Here is a 19,957-nt window from a genome sequence, read left to right as displayed (position 1 = left end):
AGTTAAGTTTGTCGCCGTGTAATCATGTTTCTCTGATATGTGTGTGGAATTGAAAAAGCCGATAAAAATCCATCCCCATGTATGCTTTCCCACCTCAAAAGGAATTTTCTATAGCCCGTGGCAGTGTGGCACTTGAATTTCTCACCGTGTATTCATACTTCTCAGTTCTCACATGGAAATATGGAATTGAAAAAATTAACAAACCCTACCTACGCACTTTTCCACCTCAAAAGAAGAACTCCGGATCCTTTACGTACTCCCTTTATGATGAATTGATATTTTAATGGGTGGATGGTAAAGTTTGGATAATACACAATTCATTGTGTGATTTAAGTGCACAGAATCATCATAAGTAATAGTCTACCAGGGCTAGGTAGGGCAGTGGTCCTGCCTATTTTATAACTCCATTTTTAATATATAAAATTATCTGTTATAAAAAAAAATAATAATAAATAAAATATCATTTCCGACGAAGGTCAATTCAGGAAAGGTTTGAAAATTCGATTCCACCAATTATTATCGTTCATTCAAATATTTCGTTAGCAAAATTTCCTCAATTAGATCACAACTTTTGGTCTAGCCTCACAATTCTTAATTCATTCAAATCACACGTCCATGAATCGACATCAATGTACGTTGGCAAATAGCATTAAGATCTGTAAAACCCCTGACCAAGTCAAATGGACACCGTTCAATGTAAAATAACCCACCATCCATGTATTATTACCCCATTTACTCACATGTGAACCTAGACATGCAACCCACAAGTTGAATTAGTTGGATTCAATAAACACACAAGTGGCCGAAAAATAGTTCAATGCCACGATGATAAAAATGTTTAACATCTCTCAATCTTATTATTCATTTAATATTTTTTTTAAAAAAAATTCCATATTATTTCAAACTTCTTGGAGAAATCTGAATTTCTCTAGTTTCACACCTTAGAATGCGCTCATTGCCTTCTTCTCTATAAGAATGACACATTCATATATTTTTAACCCGAAATAGCTGAGAAAATAAAAGGTTCATTTACAAAGATATCTAATAGAGATAGGATAAGACCAATAGCTCAGAGGATTAGATCAATATTTAACGAGTGGGATTTTTTGATAGCTCAGTGTAAATATAGGATTAACAGTTCAACAACTCTAGTGGAGCTTGAAGCTATACGAGAGTTTTCTTCTAGGTTTCTCTCTTGGAGAATTTTATTTGCAGTTATATTTAGATTGTTTTTCGGCAGTTTAAGCATTACAAAGTCTTCCATCTTCCTTAGACTAGTTATACTCTAGTTATATTTGAATTTTGTACAGAATATTATAAGTATTTCTTTTACTTTCACAAGAATGAGTTTTCACTTTATTTTTAGAGAGAGAACTGATTTTACAAATTTTTTGCGAAGAGCGTGTCATCTCTCTAGTCGGTGAGATATTGACAGCGCATTCTACTTTTATGATGATATTTCTTTTCTGTTCTTCTCTGTTTGCCTTGTGGAATTATGGTGCTCACCCACACCCACGTGATTGAACCTGAAAAAGTAAATATGAAATCAAACAAAATCTTGCTGCTTTTTATGTAAGCAAATCCAGAATTCCCATGAAATGTGTCAGTCATTTGGGACCCAGATACATTGATGTCCCGAAACAATTAATTTGGGTATGGTCGTGCAGAGTTAACTTATACTCATTTTTTTTCTTTTTCTTTTGATAAAAATAAAGGTCCTCATTACAACTTTGATAAAGTTCTGGCGTGTGTGCTTAAATTTAAATTTTAAAATCATTGATCACCAATCATTGTTCTTACATGGCCTTGTGTGCTTTCCCACCCGCAAAAGAAGAGTTCTAAGTCTTTTACCATGATTATTTAAAATGAATAGAGTATCGTTTCTATGAGGACCAATTTAGAGAATTTAACACCGACGTATTATCCTAGATCAAGCCTATAAGTTATCAACCCGATAATAATTCAATCCATCGATAACATTATCTAATAGTTAAGCAAAACAAATTACTAAATTAACAAAATAGAATTGTAAGGATAAGAAAGGTCAGAATTCCATCTTGTTCCTAGCAATTTTGTCTTTTTATAGGAATATACGATGTCTGGGTGCAAGTACCATGCGCTACATCAAGAAAAGAAGAACTCTCACTCACTCTCTTGCTCTTATTATTGGTTTTTTTTTTTTAATTGAAAAACAAAGTAATGTATATATGGAGGAGAATTTGGGTAAGAGCTCTCTCTTCTGGTAAAATTTTGTACTAATAGAAGATCCCAAACAAATTGATTATAATGAGCAATATTGTGGTGTGATTCTAACCGCTGACAATTAATTAAGTTTTCCTTAATTGATAATCAGTTAAGTTAATACCCCTAGGGTTTTGCTGTCCGAGGTGGCCCAAATTGTAATATTACAACCAAGGGTATAAATTTGGCCCTCATAACTCAAACCCATCTTTACCCCGAATAGGGTTTGGGTTTATCTCAATCCTAAGGGTGCATTAAGGGTTGATAAACGTAAGCCTTGAGTCATGATTGATGGGGTCTTGATTGAGGCCTTGACCCAATTCAACCTAAAGGTGTCAATTAGTACGGTTTCGGTAATTCGGTACGGTACCAACTTTGAATACCTAAAAGCAGAGTTGTACCGAACTAAATTTAAAATGTGCGGTATGGTTTCAGAATTTTCAAAAGCGGTTTAAACACGGTATCTAGTGCGGTACAATTTTGGAACAAATGAATTCATGCTACTTTTGTTATTAGTTCATTAAAATCCTAATGAAATTGCGATCAAACAATCGATAGATTCTGACATTAACAGAGACAAAGCAAGTAAATCTAAGAAGATGAGTGAAGGACAAAACGAAAAACTGAAACAACGAATTAGGAATAGGGTAAAGGTAAAGTGTTTTAATTATAAAATTACATCTATATTCCTTAATTTGGTACGGTACCAATTCGGTATGGTTTCGATACATATCGACGACATGAATACTTGAAACCGAAACCGTACTGGAAGAAATTCGGTTTCGAATTTTGAACAATGCGGTACAGTGCGGTTTTAGATGACACGGTTCAGTACAGTTAAACAATTTCAATATACAATTGAGACCCTTAATTCAACCTAACTCAATCTGTAACTGATTTTGTGTTAGCTCTCTAGTTGTTGAAGGCGGTTTCTTAATCTATATATTTACCAATAAATGGGTGCATTTTTCTTTATCTTCAAACATGTTTGTACGTCTTATAAGGTCAAATAGGACACCAACTATATAGAGTTAATCAAAGTCAAATTAGGCCAATCATGACCACCCTGGCATTGTGTTGGTGTAGATTTTGCCAAGGTCTGTGAACCAGGAATCTCACACCAAACTCTCAGATCCGATCGATCTAGTTCAAACTCACACTTCCCTGCAAGATGAATGAAATTGTTAGAAACGGAGCCGATCAGCTGGATTAGTGTTCTGTCTCCGACAATCAAGTCAGTAGTTGACAAGAAGTAAGGTTTTAGAGCTCTCTGAGAGCTTTAATGGAAAACAAGCGGGAAGAGTGTGAGCTTTTCTGTATGAATTTGAATGTCTTACCTCTTGTCAGTGTCTTGGCCATATATATAGGCTTTTCATGTAATCTTTCATCACTGATGATCGTCGGATGAAAAGCTCATATCGGATGGTCACGATTAGACCTCTGTTTAGCCTTCGGGTGGACCCGCAAAATGACTCGTATCATTGGCTGAATCTGGTCGAATCGGTAAGAACTGGAGTTGGGGTAATTTATTCACAACACATTGCTAGATTAGAATCAATCAAAGATGAGTAACGATGGAATAAGATTTTTCAACCGTGAGTGAGGATTAGGTGGACATAAGCTAACCTAAAGGGTGTCAGAGTTAGACTAAGGTTTGGCGAAACCCAGTCAAGTCAGCCCTTTATCTCACTTAATTATAATAAGAGTTTTTTTTACGTGTGGGTCCTTTTTATGAAGCTATTTGTTTGGGTTCGCCAATTTATAAATGATGTGGTAAAACAGCCAATTGCTGACAGGAAAAAAGTGGGAAGAATAGACTGCATCTAGCAAGTTCAGCATGGTTTAAAAAAAGATAAAATTACGAGTATGAATCCTCCCTATCCAGCCAGTCCATATAGTCATACATTCACATTCATTAGTATTAAGATCCATCCTTACTGTCAAGGTGGGTCCCACAGTCATGTGAGTGTGGGCGTATTATAGTATAGGCAGCTGGGTAGAGAAGACATAGACTTACTAACTACGTTCATATATATGGATAAGATGGCATATAACTTACAAAAGTATGACCAAATAAAAATTGAGAATCTTATGGTTATTTTCCTGGATCATGAGTAAAGGAGAAAGCCTCAACTGTTTTTTGGGTACTTTAATTAGTTAGTCCAACACAGCTGGTTTTCGTATAACACTGAAAAACTTTTCAATCCATACCGTCTAGGAATGGAATCAAGTTTCTCGACTGTTGCAAGAATGAGTACACCATCACTGTGACGAAATAACATTCCACCCTTACATTCAAAAGGTTCAATCGGTTAGCCCATTCAAAACCTTGAAATAAATTGTCCATTTCTGCTACAAATTTAGTCCGCACCTGTAAATACAAAGAGGGAAAATGATCCTTGCTGGCCTTTTTTTGGAACACCCCACCAGCACCAACCCTTGTTGGATTCCAAAACAAACATAAAATTGCTTGGAAACTGTACAATTAATGTGGTTTTGGAATATCTAGTCATCAGTTCTTGTTTGTTAGCAAATTCAAAGTTTCCACGAAAGTCGTCTGTCATTTGAGTAGGGTCTCATAGACTTAAGTTGGTCGCCGTGTAATCATGGTTCTCGCACATGCAATGTGGGGTGTGTGGAATTGAAAAAGTCGATAAAACTCCATCCCCATGGGGTGCCCCACCCCCATGTATGCTTTCTCACCAAGAAAAGTAAATATGTATGTATTATTTTTTTAATTCCATGTGTGGCATGTATTCATACTTTTCAAATGGAATTCAAAAAATTAACAAATTTTACCTATAAAACCTAAAAACATGTGAGGCTCACCAGTGAAAAATACTTTTTAAAAATAATTTAAAAAAATTTAAAATTTTACCTGTGGATCCCACATGTTTGTGTGGTCGGAAAACTCCATTGGTACGTGATTTTATTGAACCTGCAAAAGTAAATAGGAAATCTATCAAAATCTTTTATGAATGCTTACCATGTGATTGGTCTTTTTTTGTGTCAGCAAAATTCAGAGTTTCGGCAAAATCCGTCAGTTATTTGGACCCAGAAAAACTTAATAAACGCCACCCACCCACTTGGCCTGAATGGTCGTGTACTCGTGTATGTTTTTAGGAGGGCTAATTCATATAAGTTGAAACTATCATACGTACTAACTGGATCAAACCGATAGTTAACCACCTTAATAATAATTTAAGACATAAATATAGGTAAATGGTTGTGTAAATAAATCATACTATTAAATCTATTAAATTTAATTTAAAAGGGTTTATGATGGATAATTCATATTTAATTTTGTTACATTTAATTGTAAGATTTTTAAGATTGTTCAACCAAACAATTTACATAGCCGGTCAACCACCAACTTTTCATAATTTAAAACTAATAAAATAGAGTTTTAGAGATAAAAAAAGGTGAGAGTTTTGATTTCATCAATTATCTCTCAGTCATTAAGCATATAATTTGGTTTCTCTCTCTCACTCATAGATCACCACTGTTGGTTCAATACCGCAATCCCTAATTCATTCGAGTCACTTGTTGAATCTTCCCTAAATACAATCTGATACAATTAAGGAAGTACTTTGCTAGCAAGAAAAGCCTTACAACACATGGACTAAAAGAATATCGTTTGGTTTGGTTATAACACCCCCAATATCCATGTAGAGGAGAAGGTCGTCATTTGTCAAAGATCAATGTTACTTATGTAGTGAACCAAAAACCCTTAAAGAGTTTATCTATTAGTTATGATATTAAATCATTTACTTTGAAATCCATATCCATAGAGTACGTACACTTAGCAAAGCTTGTGTTATTCACCAATTTCTTGCTCTTTTTATATTAGCAAAATTCAGAATTTAACTGCAAAGAATCTTGATAAGTAGTAGTCTCTCGGGCTAGGGCGGCAGTCTTGCCTATTATATAACTCCATTTTTAAATTGCTTGTTATAAAAGAAAAAATAAATATTAATAAATAAAATATCATTTCTTAAGAAGGCCAAATTCAGAGAAATGAAACCATGTACTATCCTAGATCAAACCTATGTTACTAATTCAACCCCTGAATCAATAACATTATCTAAGAATTAAGCAAGACCCATTAATAAACTAACCAAAATAGAATTTTAAAGATAATCAAGAAAGGTTAGAATTTGGATTTCACCAATTATATATCTCTCGCTCAAGTATAAAATTCGCTCTCTCTCTCTCTCTCTCTAGCAGGATTCCCTCAATTAGGTCACAATGTTTGGTCCAGCATCACAATTCCTAATTCATTCAACCCACATGTCCATGGATCGACATGGATGTAGGTCGGCCAATAGCATTAAGGTCCCTAGAACCCCAGGCAAATTCCCCTTTGGAAAAGAAGAAAAAAACAAAAAAAAACCTTGGCAAAACGCCATTCGATGTAGAATAACCCACCGTGAATTACCCCTTTACACACACATGTGAACTTAAACATGCAACCCACAAGTCAAGTTAGATGGATTTTGATGAACACACAAGTTGCTAAAAAATAACTCAATGCTAAGATGATAAATTTTTTTAACATCTCTCAATTTTTTTTTATTTATTCAATATGAAAAAATGAAAAATGAAAAGATCATCTTATTCAAAATCTCTTAGAAGAAATATGAATCTATCCCACTTCAAACCTCAGAACGTGTGTTTTCTCTATAAGAACGTCTCGTTTATATCTTCCTAACCCAAAATGACTGAGAAGAGGAAATGTTCCTTTGTGAGGACAGTCTCTAAAATAGATCCAATAGAGACAGGGTGAGGCCAATAGCTCAGAAGATTAGAGCATGTGACTACGAACTACAGTGTTGGGAGTTCAAATCCCCTCCTCGTCTACAATAGGCTCAAAAGGAAAGGGGAAGTACTTTTCCTTAACCTGTGGGATAGGAAAATCAAATTCCCCGTGTAATCATGGTTCTCACATACAATTGAAAAAACATAACAAATCCCACCCACCCACTTGGCCTGGATAGTCGTGTATGCTTTCCCACTTCCAAAGAAGAGTTGCACATCCTTCGCTCATTGTATGCCCCTTATGTTGTTATCCAACTCGATAATAATTTAGCTGATAATATAATCTAAGAATTAAGCAAAATTAATAACTAAACTAACAAAGTTGAATTTTAAAGATAAGAAAGTTCAGAATTTCGATTTCACTAATTAATAAATTCAAAGTAGTTCTATTTTTTGGGTTGTGAGTGGAATTTTCTTGGCAGCTCAATGTAGACAAGAGATTAACAGTTCAACGACTCTAGTAGAGCTTCACGCTATTCGAGAAGGTCTTCTTCTTGCCTTTTCTCTTGGAGTTTCTTATTTACAATTATATTTTAATTATCTTTCGACAATTTTTCTTATAGGGTTTTCCATCTCCTTTAGACTGCTTATGTTTGTGTTTTGTACATAATATTCTGAGTATTTCTTCTCCTTTTATTAGGATTAGTTTTTATTCTATCCTTAGAAAGGGAAATTGCTTTGCTAATTTTCTTGTAAATAACGTATTTTTTTTTTTCTATCATTGGTGAGATCTTGATGGAATGTTCCATCTATGTTTATAGTTATATTTTTTTTACTTTATCATGGGCCTTTGGCCTTTGCTCATGCATTTAATGAAAAAGCTTTTTATATTTTGAAAAAAAATATTCAAAGTTGTTGGAATATCTAGTCATCCGTTTTGTCTGTTTGCCTGTGACATGTGATTGAACCTGGAAAAGTAAATATGTAATCAAACAAAATTTTGCTACTTTTTAGGTTAGCAAATTCAGGGTTTCCATCAAATGCGTCAGTCATTTGGGACCCAGATATGCTTTTAACCTTTTATAGGTAAAAAAAGGCATCTAGAGATGTGGATGTCTTGAAACAATTAATTTGGGTAGGGTTCGTACTTCGTATAGAGTTAACTTATTCGAATATTGTTTTTGTTTTTTTAATAAACTGAATAAAGCTCCTGATTAATCAAGTTTTATAAAGTTCTAACGTGTTTAAAAAACAGAGCGGAGTTATTGTAGCTCTACAGATATAATTTGCTATGGAATACAGAAGGGTAAAAATGTCCAATGGCCACGGTTTAACTGGTAGTCTGGTATCAGTAAGTAAAGTTTTCATTTCAAAAAATTAAAAACCACATTTTCCGACGAGATATGTTGGATTAGAGCATTACCAGAATCTAAGAAACAACGGCACATTTAAAAAGTGAAAGTGGTGATGGTTAAGCAGCTACTCCTACAAGAAAAAAAACCATCATTCTTGATGTCCTTCTATCCGTTCATTTCCTGTAAAAATCAAAGTTGGTTCAATAATACATTTAGAGCCCAACAGGTTGTGTTAAATCTTCTAATATTGAAATCTTATGGGTCTAATCCTAACTATTCTGCCAATTCAGGGTTGGTAGAGTGGTAAGATCTATACTTCTTAGTGGAGAGGTCGTGAGTTTGACTCTAGCGGATGACATATTAATTATATTAAAGTCTCCTCCAAAAATGTAGTTTAGATGCATGCACACTCGCTCTAATGAACCTTGGATCCATTCACAAGTAAAAAACAGATGCATAGTAGATTAGTGATTTCTCACCAAACAAACAACAAGGATTGGAAAGGGACCACTCACTTATGACTTCCCCACCTATAGGTAAGCCATTATGCAATAATCTCCAAAAGAAAGTATGATACCTGGGGATATTCTTTAGATGCCAAAATAGGCTCCACCAGCATTTGATAATCCTCGGTGGAGATGATATGGATTTAACCATTAGTATTGTGGTGAAATTACCTTGTTTGGATGGAGTAAAACACCAAGTATCACGTCCTTGAAAAATAAGTACATCGACAAGTCTTTGAGCAAAGTGAGTTGGTAAAAATTGAAGAAGCTTACATTCATCCCACTTGTTCTCTCTTACAAATTCAGGAACTCTAAGGGCAATGGACTTACCAGAGAGAATAGCATTGAGCGAGGGAAAATTAAATCCCCTTAACCAACGATCTGACCATAAGTAGTTTCCTTGCCATTTCTAATATTCTTAGATATTCTTGTGGCAAGTAGGGGAGCTATAGAATTTAAACTATTCAAATTCGTGATCCTAAAACCTTCTTTACTTTGGGGTGGAAAAAAAAAAAGGAGTTAAGAAAATACTTCTCTTTCAAAACCGCCCAAAGACAATCAGGCCCAGACACAAGTCTTCAGACTTGTTTGATAGGAAGGGAATGACTATGAATACAAGGTAAAGGCATACAAACCTTATCCTAACAAACTAAGGAGTGATTATAAGACTCACCAAGTATTGCCATTCCAGAATTTGAAAAATAATAGAATAAAGTTTTGTAGAGACTTGTTTGGGCACCTGGAACAAGTTCACATAGAAGGAAGGCATATGCATGCGCTAGAACAGATTTAGCATGCACCTTCCTTCCAGCAAAGCTAAGGGCATTAACCTTCCAGTGATCCAATTTGGAGGGCATTCTATCAATAAGAAAACGAAAAACCTGAACTCTGGAGTTTGGAAAAAAAAAAAAAAAACAAATTAGTACCCAAATATTCAGTGTTAACTGCTATAATAGGAATGGATAAAAGTCTTGAGATATCAGATTTAGTGCTTTCAGGCACATTAATTAGCACGTAACCACAACCCATTCTTCTAGTAATTGATCTCTTGCCTCGATAAGTTGGAGAAAATTTCAAGAGCAGCTTTAATTGAGTGAACATTTTCCTCCAGTGCTTTGTGCAAAAAAAACGATGAGTAATTTCAAGAGTTCAACAAGCAACTTTAATCCCTTTAAAAGATGTCAATTCATGATAGGCATTAAGGATACGGGATAGCACCTCCATAGCACAAAAGAATAAACAACGGCTCAAAGGGCAGCCTTGTCTAATCCCTCGAGAAGGGGAAAAACACCCAAGAGGGAAACCCTTTAACTTAACATAAAAGGTGGATGAGGTGATCAGAGCCTGAATAAGATTGATCCAGTGGGCTATAGAAAATGCGAATAAGAATAAATTACATTCTCACGTGCAATTATACGCAGACTTAATTTTCACTTTTGTTATGATTAAAAGAAATAATGTGGCATATAAATTTTCATTACTAATGTGACGTGTAGATTTCGGAAGGTAATGAAGGTAAAGAATTGGTGATGGAGAGAGAAAGAGAGGTGCTCATGAATGTTTCTACTTTGATTTGCAGTGAGATGAGGTACAATGGCTGGAAACACACAATACATATTCTCACTCTAACTGCATTTCTACACATCATAAGTGACATACATAATATCCATACCTTTACATTTAGAATATTGATCCATCTTTCAATGTCCCTTTTTGATTGAAAATATTCAGTCGAAATTGTCTGTACAAGGGGTATTGTTAGGTATTGCTAGGACTAAGTGATCGAAAGAAGATATATAAAGTCCAACTAAGTGGATAAAGTTTGAAGAGCGTGATTATTTTTGGAGAAGAGAATTTCTAAGAATCTCAACTAAAAGGCATATAAGCTTTCAAGTTAGTTCTTATAAAGAAGAAACCTGATTTCCAGTTTTTACCAGTTTGTTGTGCTTCTTCAATTCTTCAAAGCTCTCAAATGATGGCCCCAAATTATTAAATGAGAACTTAACAGTCTTATATTCGTTAAATTCAATAACCAAAGCTTGTAACAAAACCCCAGAAAGAGCCATGGCTTTTTGATTTTTATTTGCCTCTTTGTAATTTCTTCTCCCCTTAAAAAGGAAATACTAAAGAGAAAATGAAAGAAGTGAAAATAAGAAATCGTTAACGAGACAGCCAGATGAGCCATAACATGACTGATTCTGTAATCATACATTTGTCCCTTATTATTGGTAAGTACTTACATTATCAATTAGGACATTTTCCTCCCAAGCTCTTGTAACAAAGCTCTAGTCAATGCAACTAGGGGTGTAAATGGACTGGATTCGGATTGGATAGTGGTATATCTATATCCGCATCCTATTGTATTCGGACGGATTCGGATAATATCATATCGATTTTTGGACGGATTCTGTCGGATTCGGATGATAATCGGAAAATTATTTTCTTAAGTAGATCATTTTAAACAGTCATGAATATAGATTGAATACAAGTTTTTGACTACCTGTTTACATCTTTGCATTTTTATTTGTGAGGGCTAGTTTTGAAATTTAAGAATTTAACAACTTTGGTAGCTATTTTAGTAGAAAATCTAGAAAAATAGTCACATATTATAGGCAAAAATTATAAAAATAAGAATAATAAATCTAAATAAGTAATTTAATCGGATAATTTTATTAGACAGATAATATTCGGTAAGAAAGGGGTAATACCATATCTGCATCCTATTAATAATCGGACGGATTCGAATACCCCTAAGCGGATGTAGATGCGGATGCGAATTCGGAAGCGGATTTCGGTTATCCATTTACACCCCTAAATGCAACTTTTCTAATCATTAGAATTAGAATTTGTTATTTTTTATGGAACCGGGGGTAAGTTATAATGATGAAAGAGAGACAGCAAAACAAATTTAAACTCACCAAGGTAGCTTGTGGACAATCTACAGGCTTTCAATCTCTGCTTGGAACCTTTCTCCATACTCATCATTCTCAATCTCTTTTGGATTTTCTTTGTGGCGCATTGCTTCAGTAATTCCATGAGTGAGTACCTCCATTAAAGAGAACTTATTTGGGAATGAGTAACAGAAATTTCGCCAGGAATATGAGTGGGAATGAGTAACATGGTTGGATGAATAGAGTAGAATGTTGGAAGAAGGGCATTGATGGCCTGGGGATGGGAAGTCTGGTAAGTGAGATCTTGTCCGACTCATGCCTTTTGGTGCTTTGATTTAAAAGAATATGTTCACTCAAGAAAAGGTATATTGTTATTACCAAAAAAAAAAAAAAAAAAAAGAGTATATTGCATTGAGGCACTACAACAAAAACCCCTTATAGCTACAGATAATTAACTACGCTTTTTTTAACCGAAGCTATTAGTCTCTTCTAACTACAGTTTTTCCATGTGTAGTAATATTAAATAATTATTGCTGCAACATGTAGCACCTGCACTAACAAATATATTTATAGATGTGCTTGTAAAATTATAACTAAAAAGTGTAGTAATATGAACAACCTTTTACTACAGAATTAAAAACCGCATTAATATATTACTTTTAATTGCAAAAATATAACTACAGTTATCTAATGTAGTAATTTAAAATATTTTTAACTACAATATTCAAAATCATAGTAATAAAAAGACACTATAACTACGGAAACAAAACTAACACTAAAGAGTGTAGTAATATATGAAACTTATTACTATGGAATTAAAAGTGTAACAATGTCAACTTCTTTGGCTAATAAAATACAACTACAATTATGTATTGTAGTAATTTAAAATATTTTTAACTACGATATTCAAAACCATAGTAATAAAAAGACACTGTAACTACAAAAACAAAACTACAACTAAAAAGTGTAGTAATATATGAAACTTATTACTACAGAATTAAAAGTGTAACAATGTCAACTTTTTTGGCTACTAAAATAGAACTGCAATTTGGAATTGTAGTAATACAATTTATATAATAGCTGTATTATTTAAAAATGTAGTAACAATTTATTTTTAGTTGCGGAAACAACTGCGGTTAAAAATCGTAGTAAACATATTCCCTCTAACTTTAGAAATATTATTAAAGTTATGTATTGTTGTAATTTAAGACATTTTAGATTATAGTATTTAAACCACAACAATTAAATAAAAAAATAATAATAACTATAGAAACAACACTAAAATTAGGAATTCTAGTAATATGAGAAACATATTGCTGTGGTAATTAAAAATGTAGCAACATCGTAGTTTTTTAACTTTATACTAAAATAAAACTGCAGGCTCGAGGGTGGAACCCAAGCCCAACCAGACCCTACCAAGGTCAAGTATTTTGTAATAGACCTGTAAATGGATAGCTAAATTTTGCCATTGAATTCACATTCATATTCGTTTAAGGGTGTCTGTATTTGAAAATTTTCTTACCGGAAAATATCAATATCCGTCCGTTAAGCAACTAGATTCGGATTCAAATAATTGCTTATCGGATCGGATAATATCCGGATAAGAAATAGAATAAAGTATTCAACATTTTTTTTATCGAAAAATGGATGATAATCGGATTTGGAAACCGATAATTAGTAATCAGATAATCGTAAATCAAAATTATCCTATCAGAGTAAAGTATTTAGCAATTTTCTCTAAAAAAGGGTTGATAATCAGATTCAGAAACTGGTAATCGATAACAGGAAATTTTAAATAAAAAAATAAAAAAAGAAGACAATCACCAATCAATAATCGGATAGTTTATCGGATCAGATTATTATCGAATATTCGATAAAGTTCTGGATTTGAATTCTGATGCCTTCTTTAAATTTCTGTCAGATTATTCGGATTGGATAGCGGTTTTGCTAACCGGATTCGGATACTTGTGTATCCAATCCATTTACAGATCTATTTTCTAACCCTAACTCGCCCTTAAGGTTGACTCTGCCCGAGCTCGGGGGGGTTAGGGCTGGGCCTGGTCATGCGGGCTTTATTGACACCCCTATATTTCATACATGGAAAGAGGGTCAAAAGGAAAATTTTAAAATTTTTATAAGGGAACGGAGGAATATTCAAAACATTGGGTTTTTTTTTTTTTTGGGGGGGGGGGGGGGAAATGGTCCTCTTGCCCCAATGTAGCTTCACCCATGGGAGATATAGAAATTTCTCCTTTTCCTAGACCTGTAAATGGATAGCCGAAATCCGCCTTCGAAATCGCATTCATATTTGTTTAAGGGTATCTATATCCGAAAAATATCGGTGTCCGTCTGCTAAGCAACCGGATTCGGATTCAGATAATTGCTTATCGGATTGGATAATATCCGGATAGAGTAAAGTATACAACATTTTTTTTCTCTGAAAATGGATGATAATCAAATTCGAAAATTAGAGTGTATAAGTATTCAGAGTCTCCTTTCTTTCTACATCAACTTTTATTTTTTTTGAATTATGGAATTGTATTAAATTAAATTTTTTATAATGACAAATGAAAGGAGGAAAACCATAAAACATCAAACGAATTAAACAAAAAAATAAACAATAATTTTCTAGAAACAATGTTTCCCCTAAAATGAAAATATTTGATGATTTAAATTATTTAACAAAAACCCCCCAAAATATTTAAACTTAAATCTTGCTAGTACGAAAGAAATTATAATAAAGAAACAAAACGTATTTATAAGGAAAAATTATTGAAACATTAAGGAAAGAAGAAAAACTTGGATTTTATGTAATATTTTGGATTTAAAGTGGTATATTTGGATTCTTCTACCCAATAAAAATGGAAGAAGTTATATTTGGATTCAGTTTCTAACCGATTTTTTTGGGGAGAAATCGTTTTCTTTGAAAAAGATCAACATTTTCACACCCAAAAACCCACGTTTCCCTCCTACAAAAAAGAAAAAAACCCCACGTTTCCTAGCAAACCCATTCCCTCCTAATATTCCCGCCATCTCTTCTCCTCTTTGTGAATAGAATGGCGCAATGAGACAAGTAAACAATAGTTCGGGAAACATAGGTTTGATGTGGACAGAGCAGCAAGATTAGTCTGAGGTGCTTTCTTTTGATCCCTTTTTGCATTGTTTTTTCGGTAAATTGATCCCTCTCTACATGTATTAAAACGAAACAATGTGTTCTAGATTTTTTTTCTGATTATTCTTGCTACCAAGAAAGGTTGGAAATGGGGGAGGTCGTGATTGTGACTTCCAAAGGTGAGAGAGTGAGATGAAGAAGAGAAAGAGAACAACCTCTCCTTCCCCCTCCTCTGTCTCACAATTTGCACACTCGCCCTCTCCAGTCCCTCTCTCTCTCTGTCTCTGTCTGTGTCTCTACTTAAATCCTATCTTTATGCTTGTTCCAAAAAGGGGGTTTAATCTGAGGTTTGGGTAAAACCCACAAAAGGAATAGGTTTTTTTTAATATGTAAAAATATAATATTGTTTTCCTGCCTTTACTTTGCCTTTATTATATTCTTTTCTGAGAGAACATGGAGATGTATGTATAATATGTTCTTAATCCCATTGAATCTCGACAAAATTCACTACATTGCTCACTTTCCAAGACCATTTATTTGCATTTACACTCTTTCTTAAATACGGTGATATTTAAGGTAAAATGGTCACTTTTTTGTTTTGCTTTTTGTTTGTGTTTCATTTCATGGAGTTTCAACCATACATATCCTCAATGTTTTCTGTTTCTAATCATTGGTATATGTGTCTGATTGCACCCACTTTTCATTTTCATTTATTTCATTTGTCATGGTAAGTAGTACCGTGCTTATTTTTGTATGTGTCTGATTGCACCACATACTGCAGGTCAGAAGAGTTTTGCATGAATTCGCCATGAAAAGGTAATATTTGAAAACGCTAACTATAGAACTCTTACATTTTATATATTTATAAATGTTATAGTATCAAATATTTAACTATGATATTTATAATGTTAAAACAGTTGAAAGAAACTGGAGTACAACTAGACCGTGCTGGTTTGTACATAATCACTCATGAACATGCAGATGGACGTCCAATTGATGAGATTGCACAAAAAACAATTGTATGTTTTCCTTTATTTTTTATTTATTTTTGAATCAAAATACCAGTCAGCTACTTTTTTGTTTCCAAATAAAATTAAGCATAATAAATATGTATGATATGTATATTTTATATGTTAATTGCAGGAAAAAATCAAGGAAAAGAAAGCAGAAATTGATGCCTCTCAAGGTAATGGTGAGAGTAATAATTGGGACACCGACATCTTTTCTCAGGTGTTAAAGAAAGATAAACGTAGACGCATTCAAGGGCTAGGATTGGGAGCTAGGCTTGCCTCTAAGGAAAACAGAAGAGAAGATGATCCTGAACAAGTTGCTTTCCTGAAAAATAAAGTTAATATGTTAGAAGCTCAAGTCACCAAGATTTTCTCGATTGTTAAGCAATCAAATCCAGATTGTCAGATAGAAGATTTTTCAACTGAGGAATAGGTAATGTTACTAAAATTTTATCAATCTCTAAAGCTTATTCTATTCCTAAATTTTATGATTCTTCTTGTTATTAATTTTGCAAATACTGTATCCCTGTGATAGGAGCTTAATCAATTTAATAGTCATGAAGGAAATCACTTTTCTAGGAGCAATGATGCATCTTGTTCTCATGAAGGTAATGTGATACTCTAAGCTATGGGCTTCTTATGAAATTTTGTTATAATATTGTTAATTGTTATTTATTTATTTAATTTTATATTGATTGCAGGATAATTTATTAAGAAGCTGATTCAAGCACTGCAGAGTTCCACATAACATAAAGCACAGAGGCTTGAATCGACTAGTTGATTCTAGTGTTTTTTTTTTTTCAAGTACACTTGGAACTTTAGCATAGACCTGTTATCTAAAATTAAGTTTTAATTTGCAATTATTCTAGTTTGAGTCAGTTGGATGACAAGTAACTTTCTTTTTATTTTTAATTGATGTGTATGGATTTCAGATAATACTGAATTCAGTAAATATATATTTTGTTTCTATATATTTGTTGCGAAGAAATGTATATTCAATAGATGACCTGTGAATACATTTGTAGAATAAAATCTGTAGCCACATCTTCATTGTGGATGAAATACCTAGAAATAAATTTCCACACCTAAAGCATTATAGCAGAAACATTCGTAGTTAATATATCGTAGCTATAGATTAGCCACGAAAATATCAGTCGCTACAATGTGTATACCAAAAAGTGAGATGCAAAAACATCCGCAGCTAAAAGATATATAGCCATGGAAACATCTGGCGCTACAATATGTGTAGTTAGAAGTTAGCTGCAGAATATCCACAGTTATAGTTTTCGTAGCTATAGGGTAGCCGCAGTAACATATGTAGTTATACTTTCCGCAGATAGAGGATTTATAATCATGGAATTATATGTCGTTATAATATGTGTAGCTAGAAGTTAGATGCGAAAATATCCACGGTTATATTTTTTCGTAGCTATAGGGTAGTCGCGGAAACATCCGCAGTTATTTTTTCCGCAGCTAGATGATATATAACCACAAAAATATCCATCGCTTCAATATGTGTAGCTAGAAGTTGGATGTGGAAACATCTGTAACTAACAATCCGTAGCTATATATATAGCTACAGAAATACCTGTAACTAAAAAACCATAGCTATGGACAACCTTGTACATGCAGTATTTTATGTGTAGCTACTGCGTTTCCGACGGAGCCTGTTGCGATAGATAATAAACCGCATGTAATCCATAGCTATAAGCTATTACTACGGATTTCAGTACATTTTACTACGGAAAATTCCGCGGTTATATGCCCTTTTTGTTGTAGGGGGGGGGGGCCTTTTTTTTCCCCATTTAAAAAAAAAAAAAAAAAAAAAAAAAAAAAAAATTTTTTTTTTTTTTTTTTTTTTTTTTTTTTTTTTTTTTTTTTTTTGTTTTTTTTTTTCCTCCCCCTCTCCCCGCCCCTCCCCCTTCCTTAACCTTTTTTTTGGGGGGTTTTTTTTTTTTTTTTTTTTTTTGGTGAAGAAACTAAATTTATTTAAAAGAAAAGCCCTTGGAATACAAAGTACCAATTACATCAAAATGCAATAGCCAAAGAACAAAAGGGAGGGGGGGGGAGAGAAAGAAAAAGAAGAAGCCTGAGAAGCTGCAGCATAAGAAGCTAATCTATCAGCTACAAAGTTTCATTCTCTATGTGTATGATTCACAATTAGTACATCAAACTGATTGGAAAGATTGAAGATATCATGTATGTAATGGCTGATCATCCAAGGTGGAGTCTCTGATTTGTTGTTAATTAGACTAACAACAGCTTCATTATCACTTTCAATAATGACTTTCTTTAAATTAAGGGAGATAGCTAGCTTCATTCCTTCTCGAATCGCAGCAACTTCCATTTGGATGGCTTTTGAGTTTCCTCCTTTACAGTAGAAAGTGAAGAGAGTGTGACCCAAGTGATCACGAGCAATACCACCAAATCCAGACTGGAAGTTGTTGGAACCCTTGCTGATTGCAGCTCCATCAACATTGATTTTAATGAAATTCAATGAAGGAGCTCTCCATTTGATACTTTTGAACTCCTTTTTTGATCTGCTATGCTGATGAAGGGCGAAGTGCTCTGCTGCTATTGATCGAGCGGATCTCCATATATGGTATGGATTACTCACTGGTCTAGAGTAAACAACATTATTGAAAGCTAACCAAATGTGCCACAACATAAGTAAGTGTTGTAGGAGTTCCTCTAATGCTGAGCTGTTTCTTCTTGCTGATTTCAACCAATGAGAAATCTGATCTATAAGATTTGTGGATCGATTCCACCAACAAATTCTGAGCTTTGACCATACCTGTTTGGCAAAGTGGCAATGGAGGAAGATATGATTAATAGTTGCTCTTTCTTGTGCACAAAGTGAGCAAGTATCACTAATTCTACATCCTCTTTCAGCTAAAAGAACAGGTGTGGGAAGCTTTCCATGCAGCAATTTCCAAACAAAGTGAATGCATTTGGGGGGCAATGGGAGGTGCCATAAAACAAGCCATGGTATTGAAGAATTTTGATTATGATTTTCCGAAAAAAATCTGGAAGTCAAGCAACCGTGTGAAAATACCAATGGATGTTTTCTCCCATATAATTTTATCTTGACAATTTGAAAGTGATAATGGGATGCTAAGAATTTTTTTGCCAGATCATTTGGCCACCAATCTCTAACTTTGGTCTCATCCCATTTGGCTGCTTCTGTATTTATAAAGAAAGATACTAAGTTAGGAGACTCACCTTGAAATGGTAGTGGAGCTTGAAGAGCAGGAGTACCTGGGATCCATCTATCCATCCATGGATTGATACTGTTGCCATTGCCAACCATATTAATAATGCCAGGTAGCATCAAGTCTTTTGCTTTGATGATGGATTTCCATCCCCATGATGCATTAACAGGGGCAGTGGCTTGCAGAAAGCTACAATTTCTGAAGTATTTTTCCTTCATTAATTTGTACGAAATTGACTGCTTACCAATAATAAGTTCCCAAGCTCTTTTAGCTATTAGTGCAAGATTCCACATTTCCATATTTTTGATGTTAAGACCTCCCAACCTCTTAGTATTACAAATTGTTTTCCAGTTAATGGTGTGAAAGTGAGATTTTTCCCCATTTGACCAAAAGAAATTTCTATTAGAAGAGTCCAACTCATTGAGGTTTTTTTTTGGTAAGATGAAGCATGACATATAGTGAGAGGGAAGAGCTTGTGTGACTGATTGAATAAGAACTTTTTTTCCAGCTGAGCTTAAGAGTTTTGCTTTCCAACCCTGAAGTCTGAGATTCACTCTTTGAATTAAATTCTGACAATGATGCTTCTTGATCTTTCCACTAAACAATGGGATGCCAAGATAGATGTCAAGATCAGAAGTAGGAATGATGTTGAACTTTTCAGCAAGAAGATTTCTAGAATGGTTTGGGGTGCTCTTGCTGTAGTGAGCTCTAGTTTTCTGCCGGTTCAGTTGCTGACCTGAAGCTAGACAGTATCTATCTATGATATTCAGAAATTGGTTAGCTTCAGAGACAGTTGCTTGACCAAAAAGAATGAGGTCATCAGCAAATGCTAAGTGTGAGATGCTTTCTCCTCCATTACAAAGTTTAATACC

Source organism: Hakea prostrata, chromosome 11 (assembly GCF_041222555.1).
Source record: "Hakea prostrata isolate BN-2017 chromosome 11, UWA_Hpros_2, whole genome shotgun sequence".
Lineage (NCBI taxonomy): Eukaryota > Viridiplantae > Streptophyta > Magnoliopsida > Proteales > Proteaceae > Hakea > Hakea prostrata.
Note: the sequence above shows the minus strand (reverse complement) of the source record.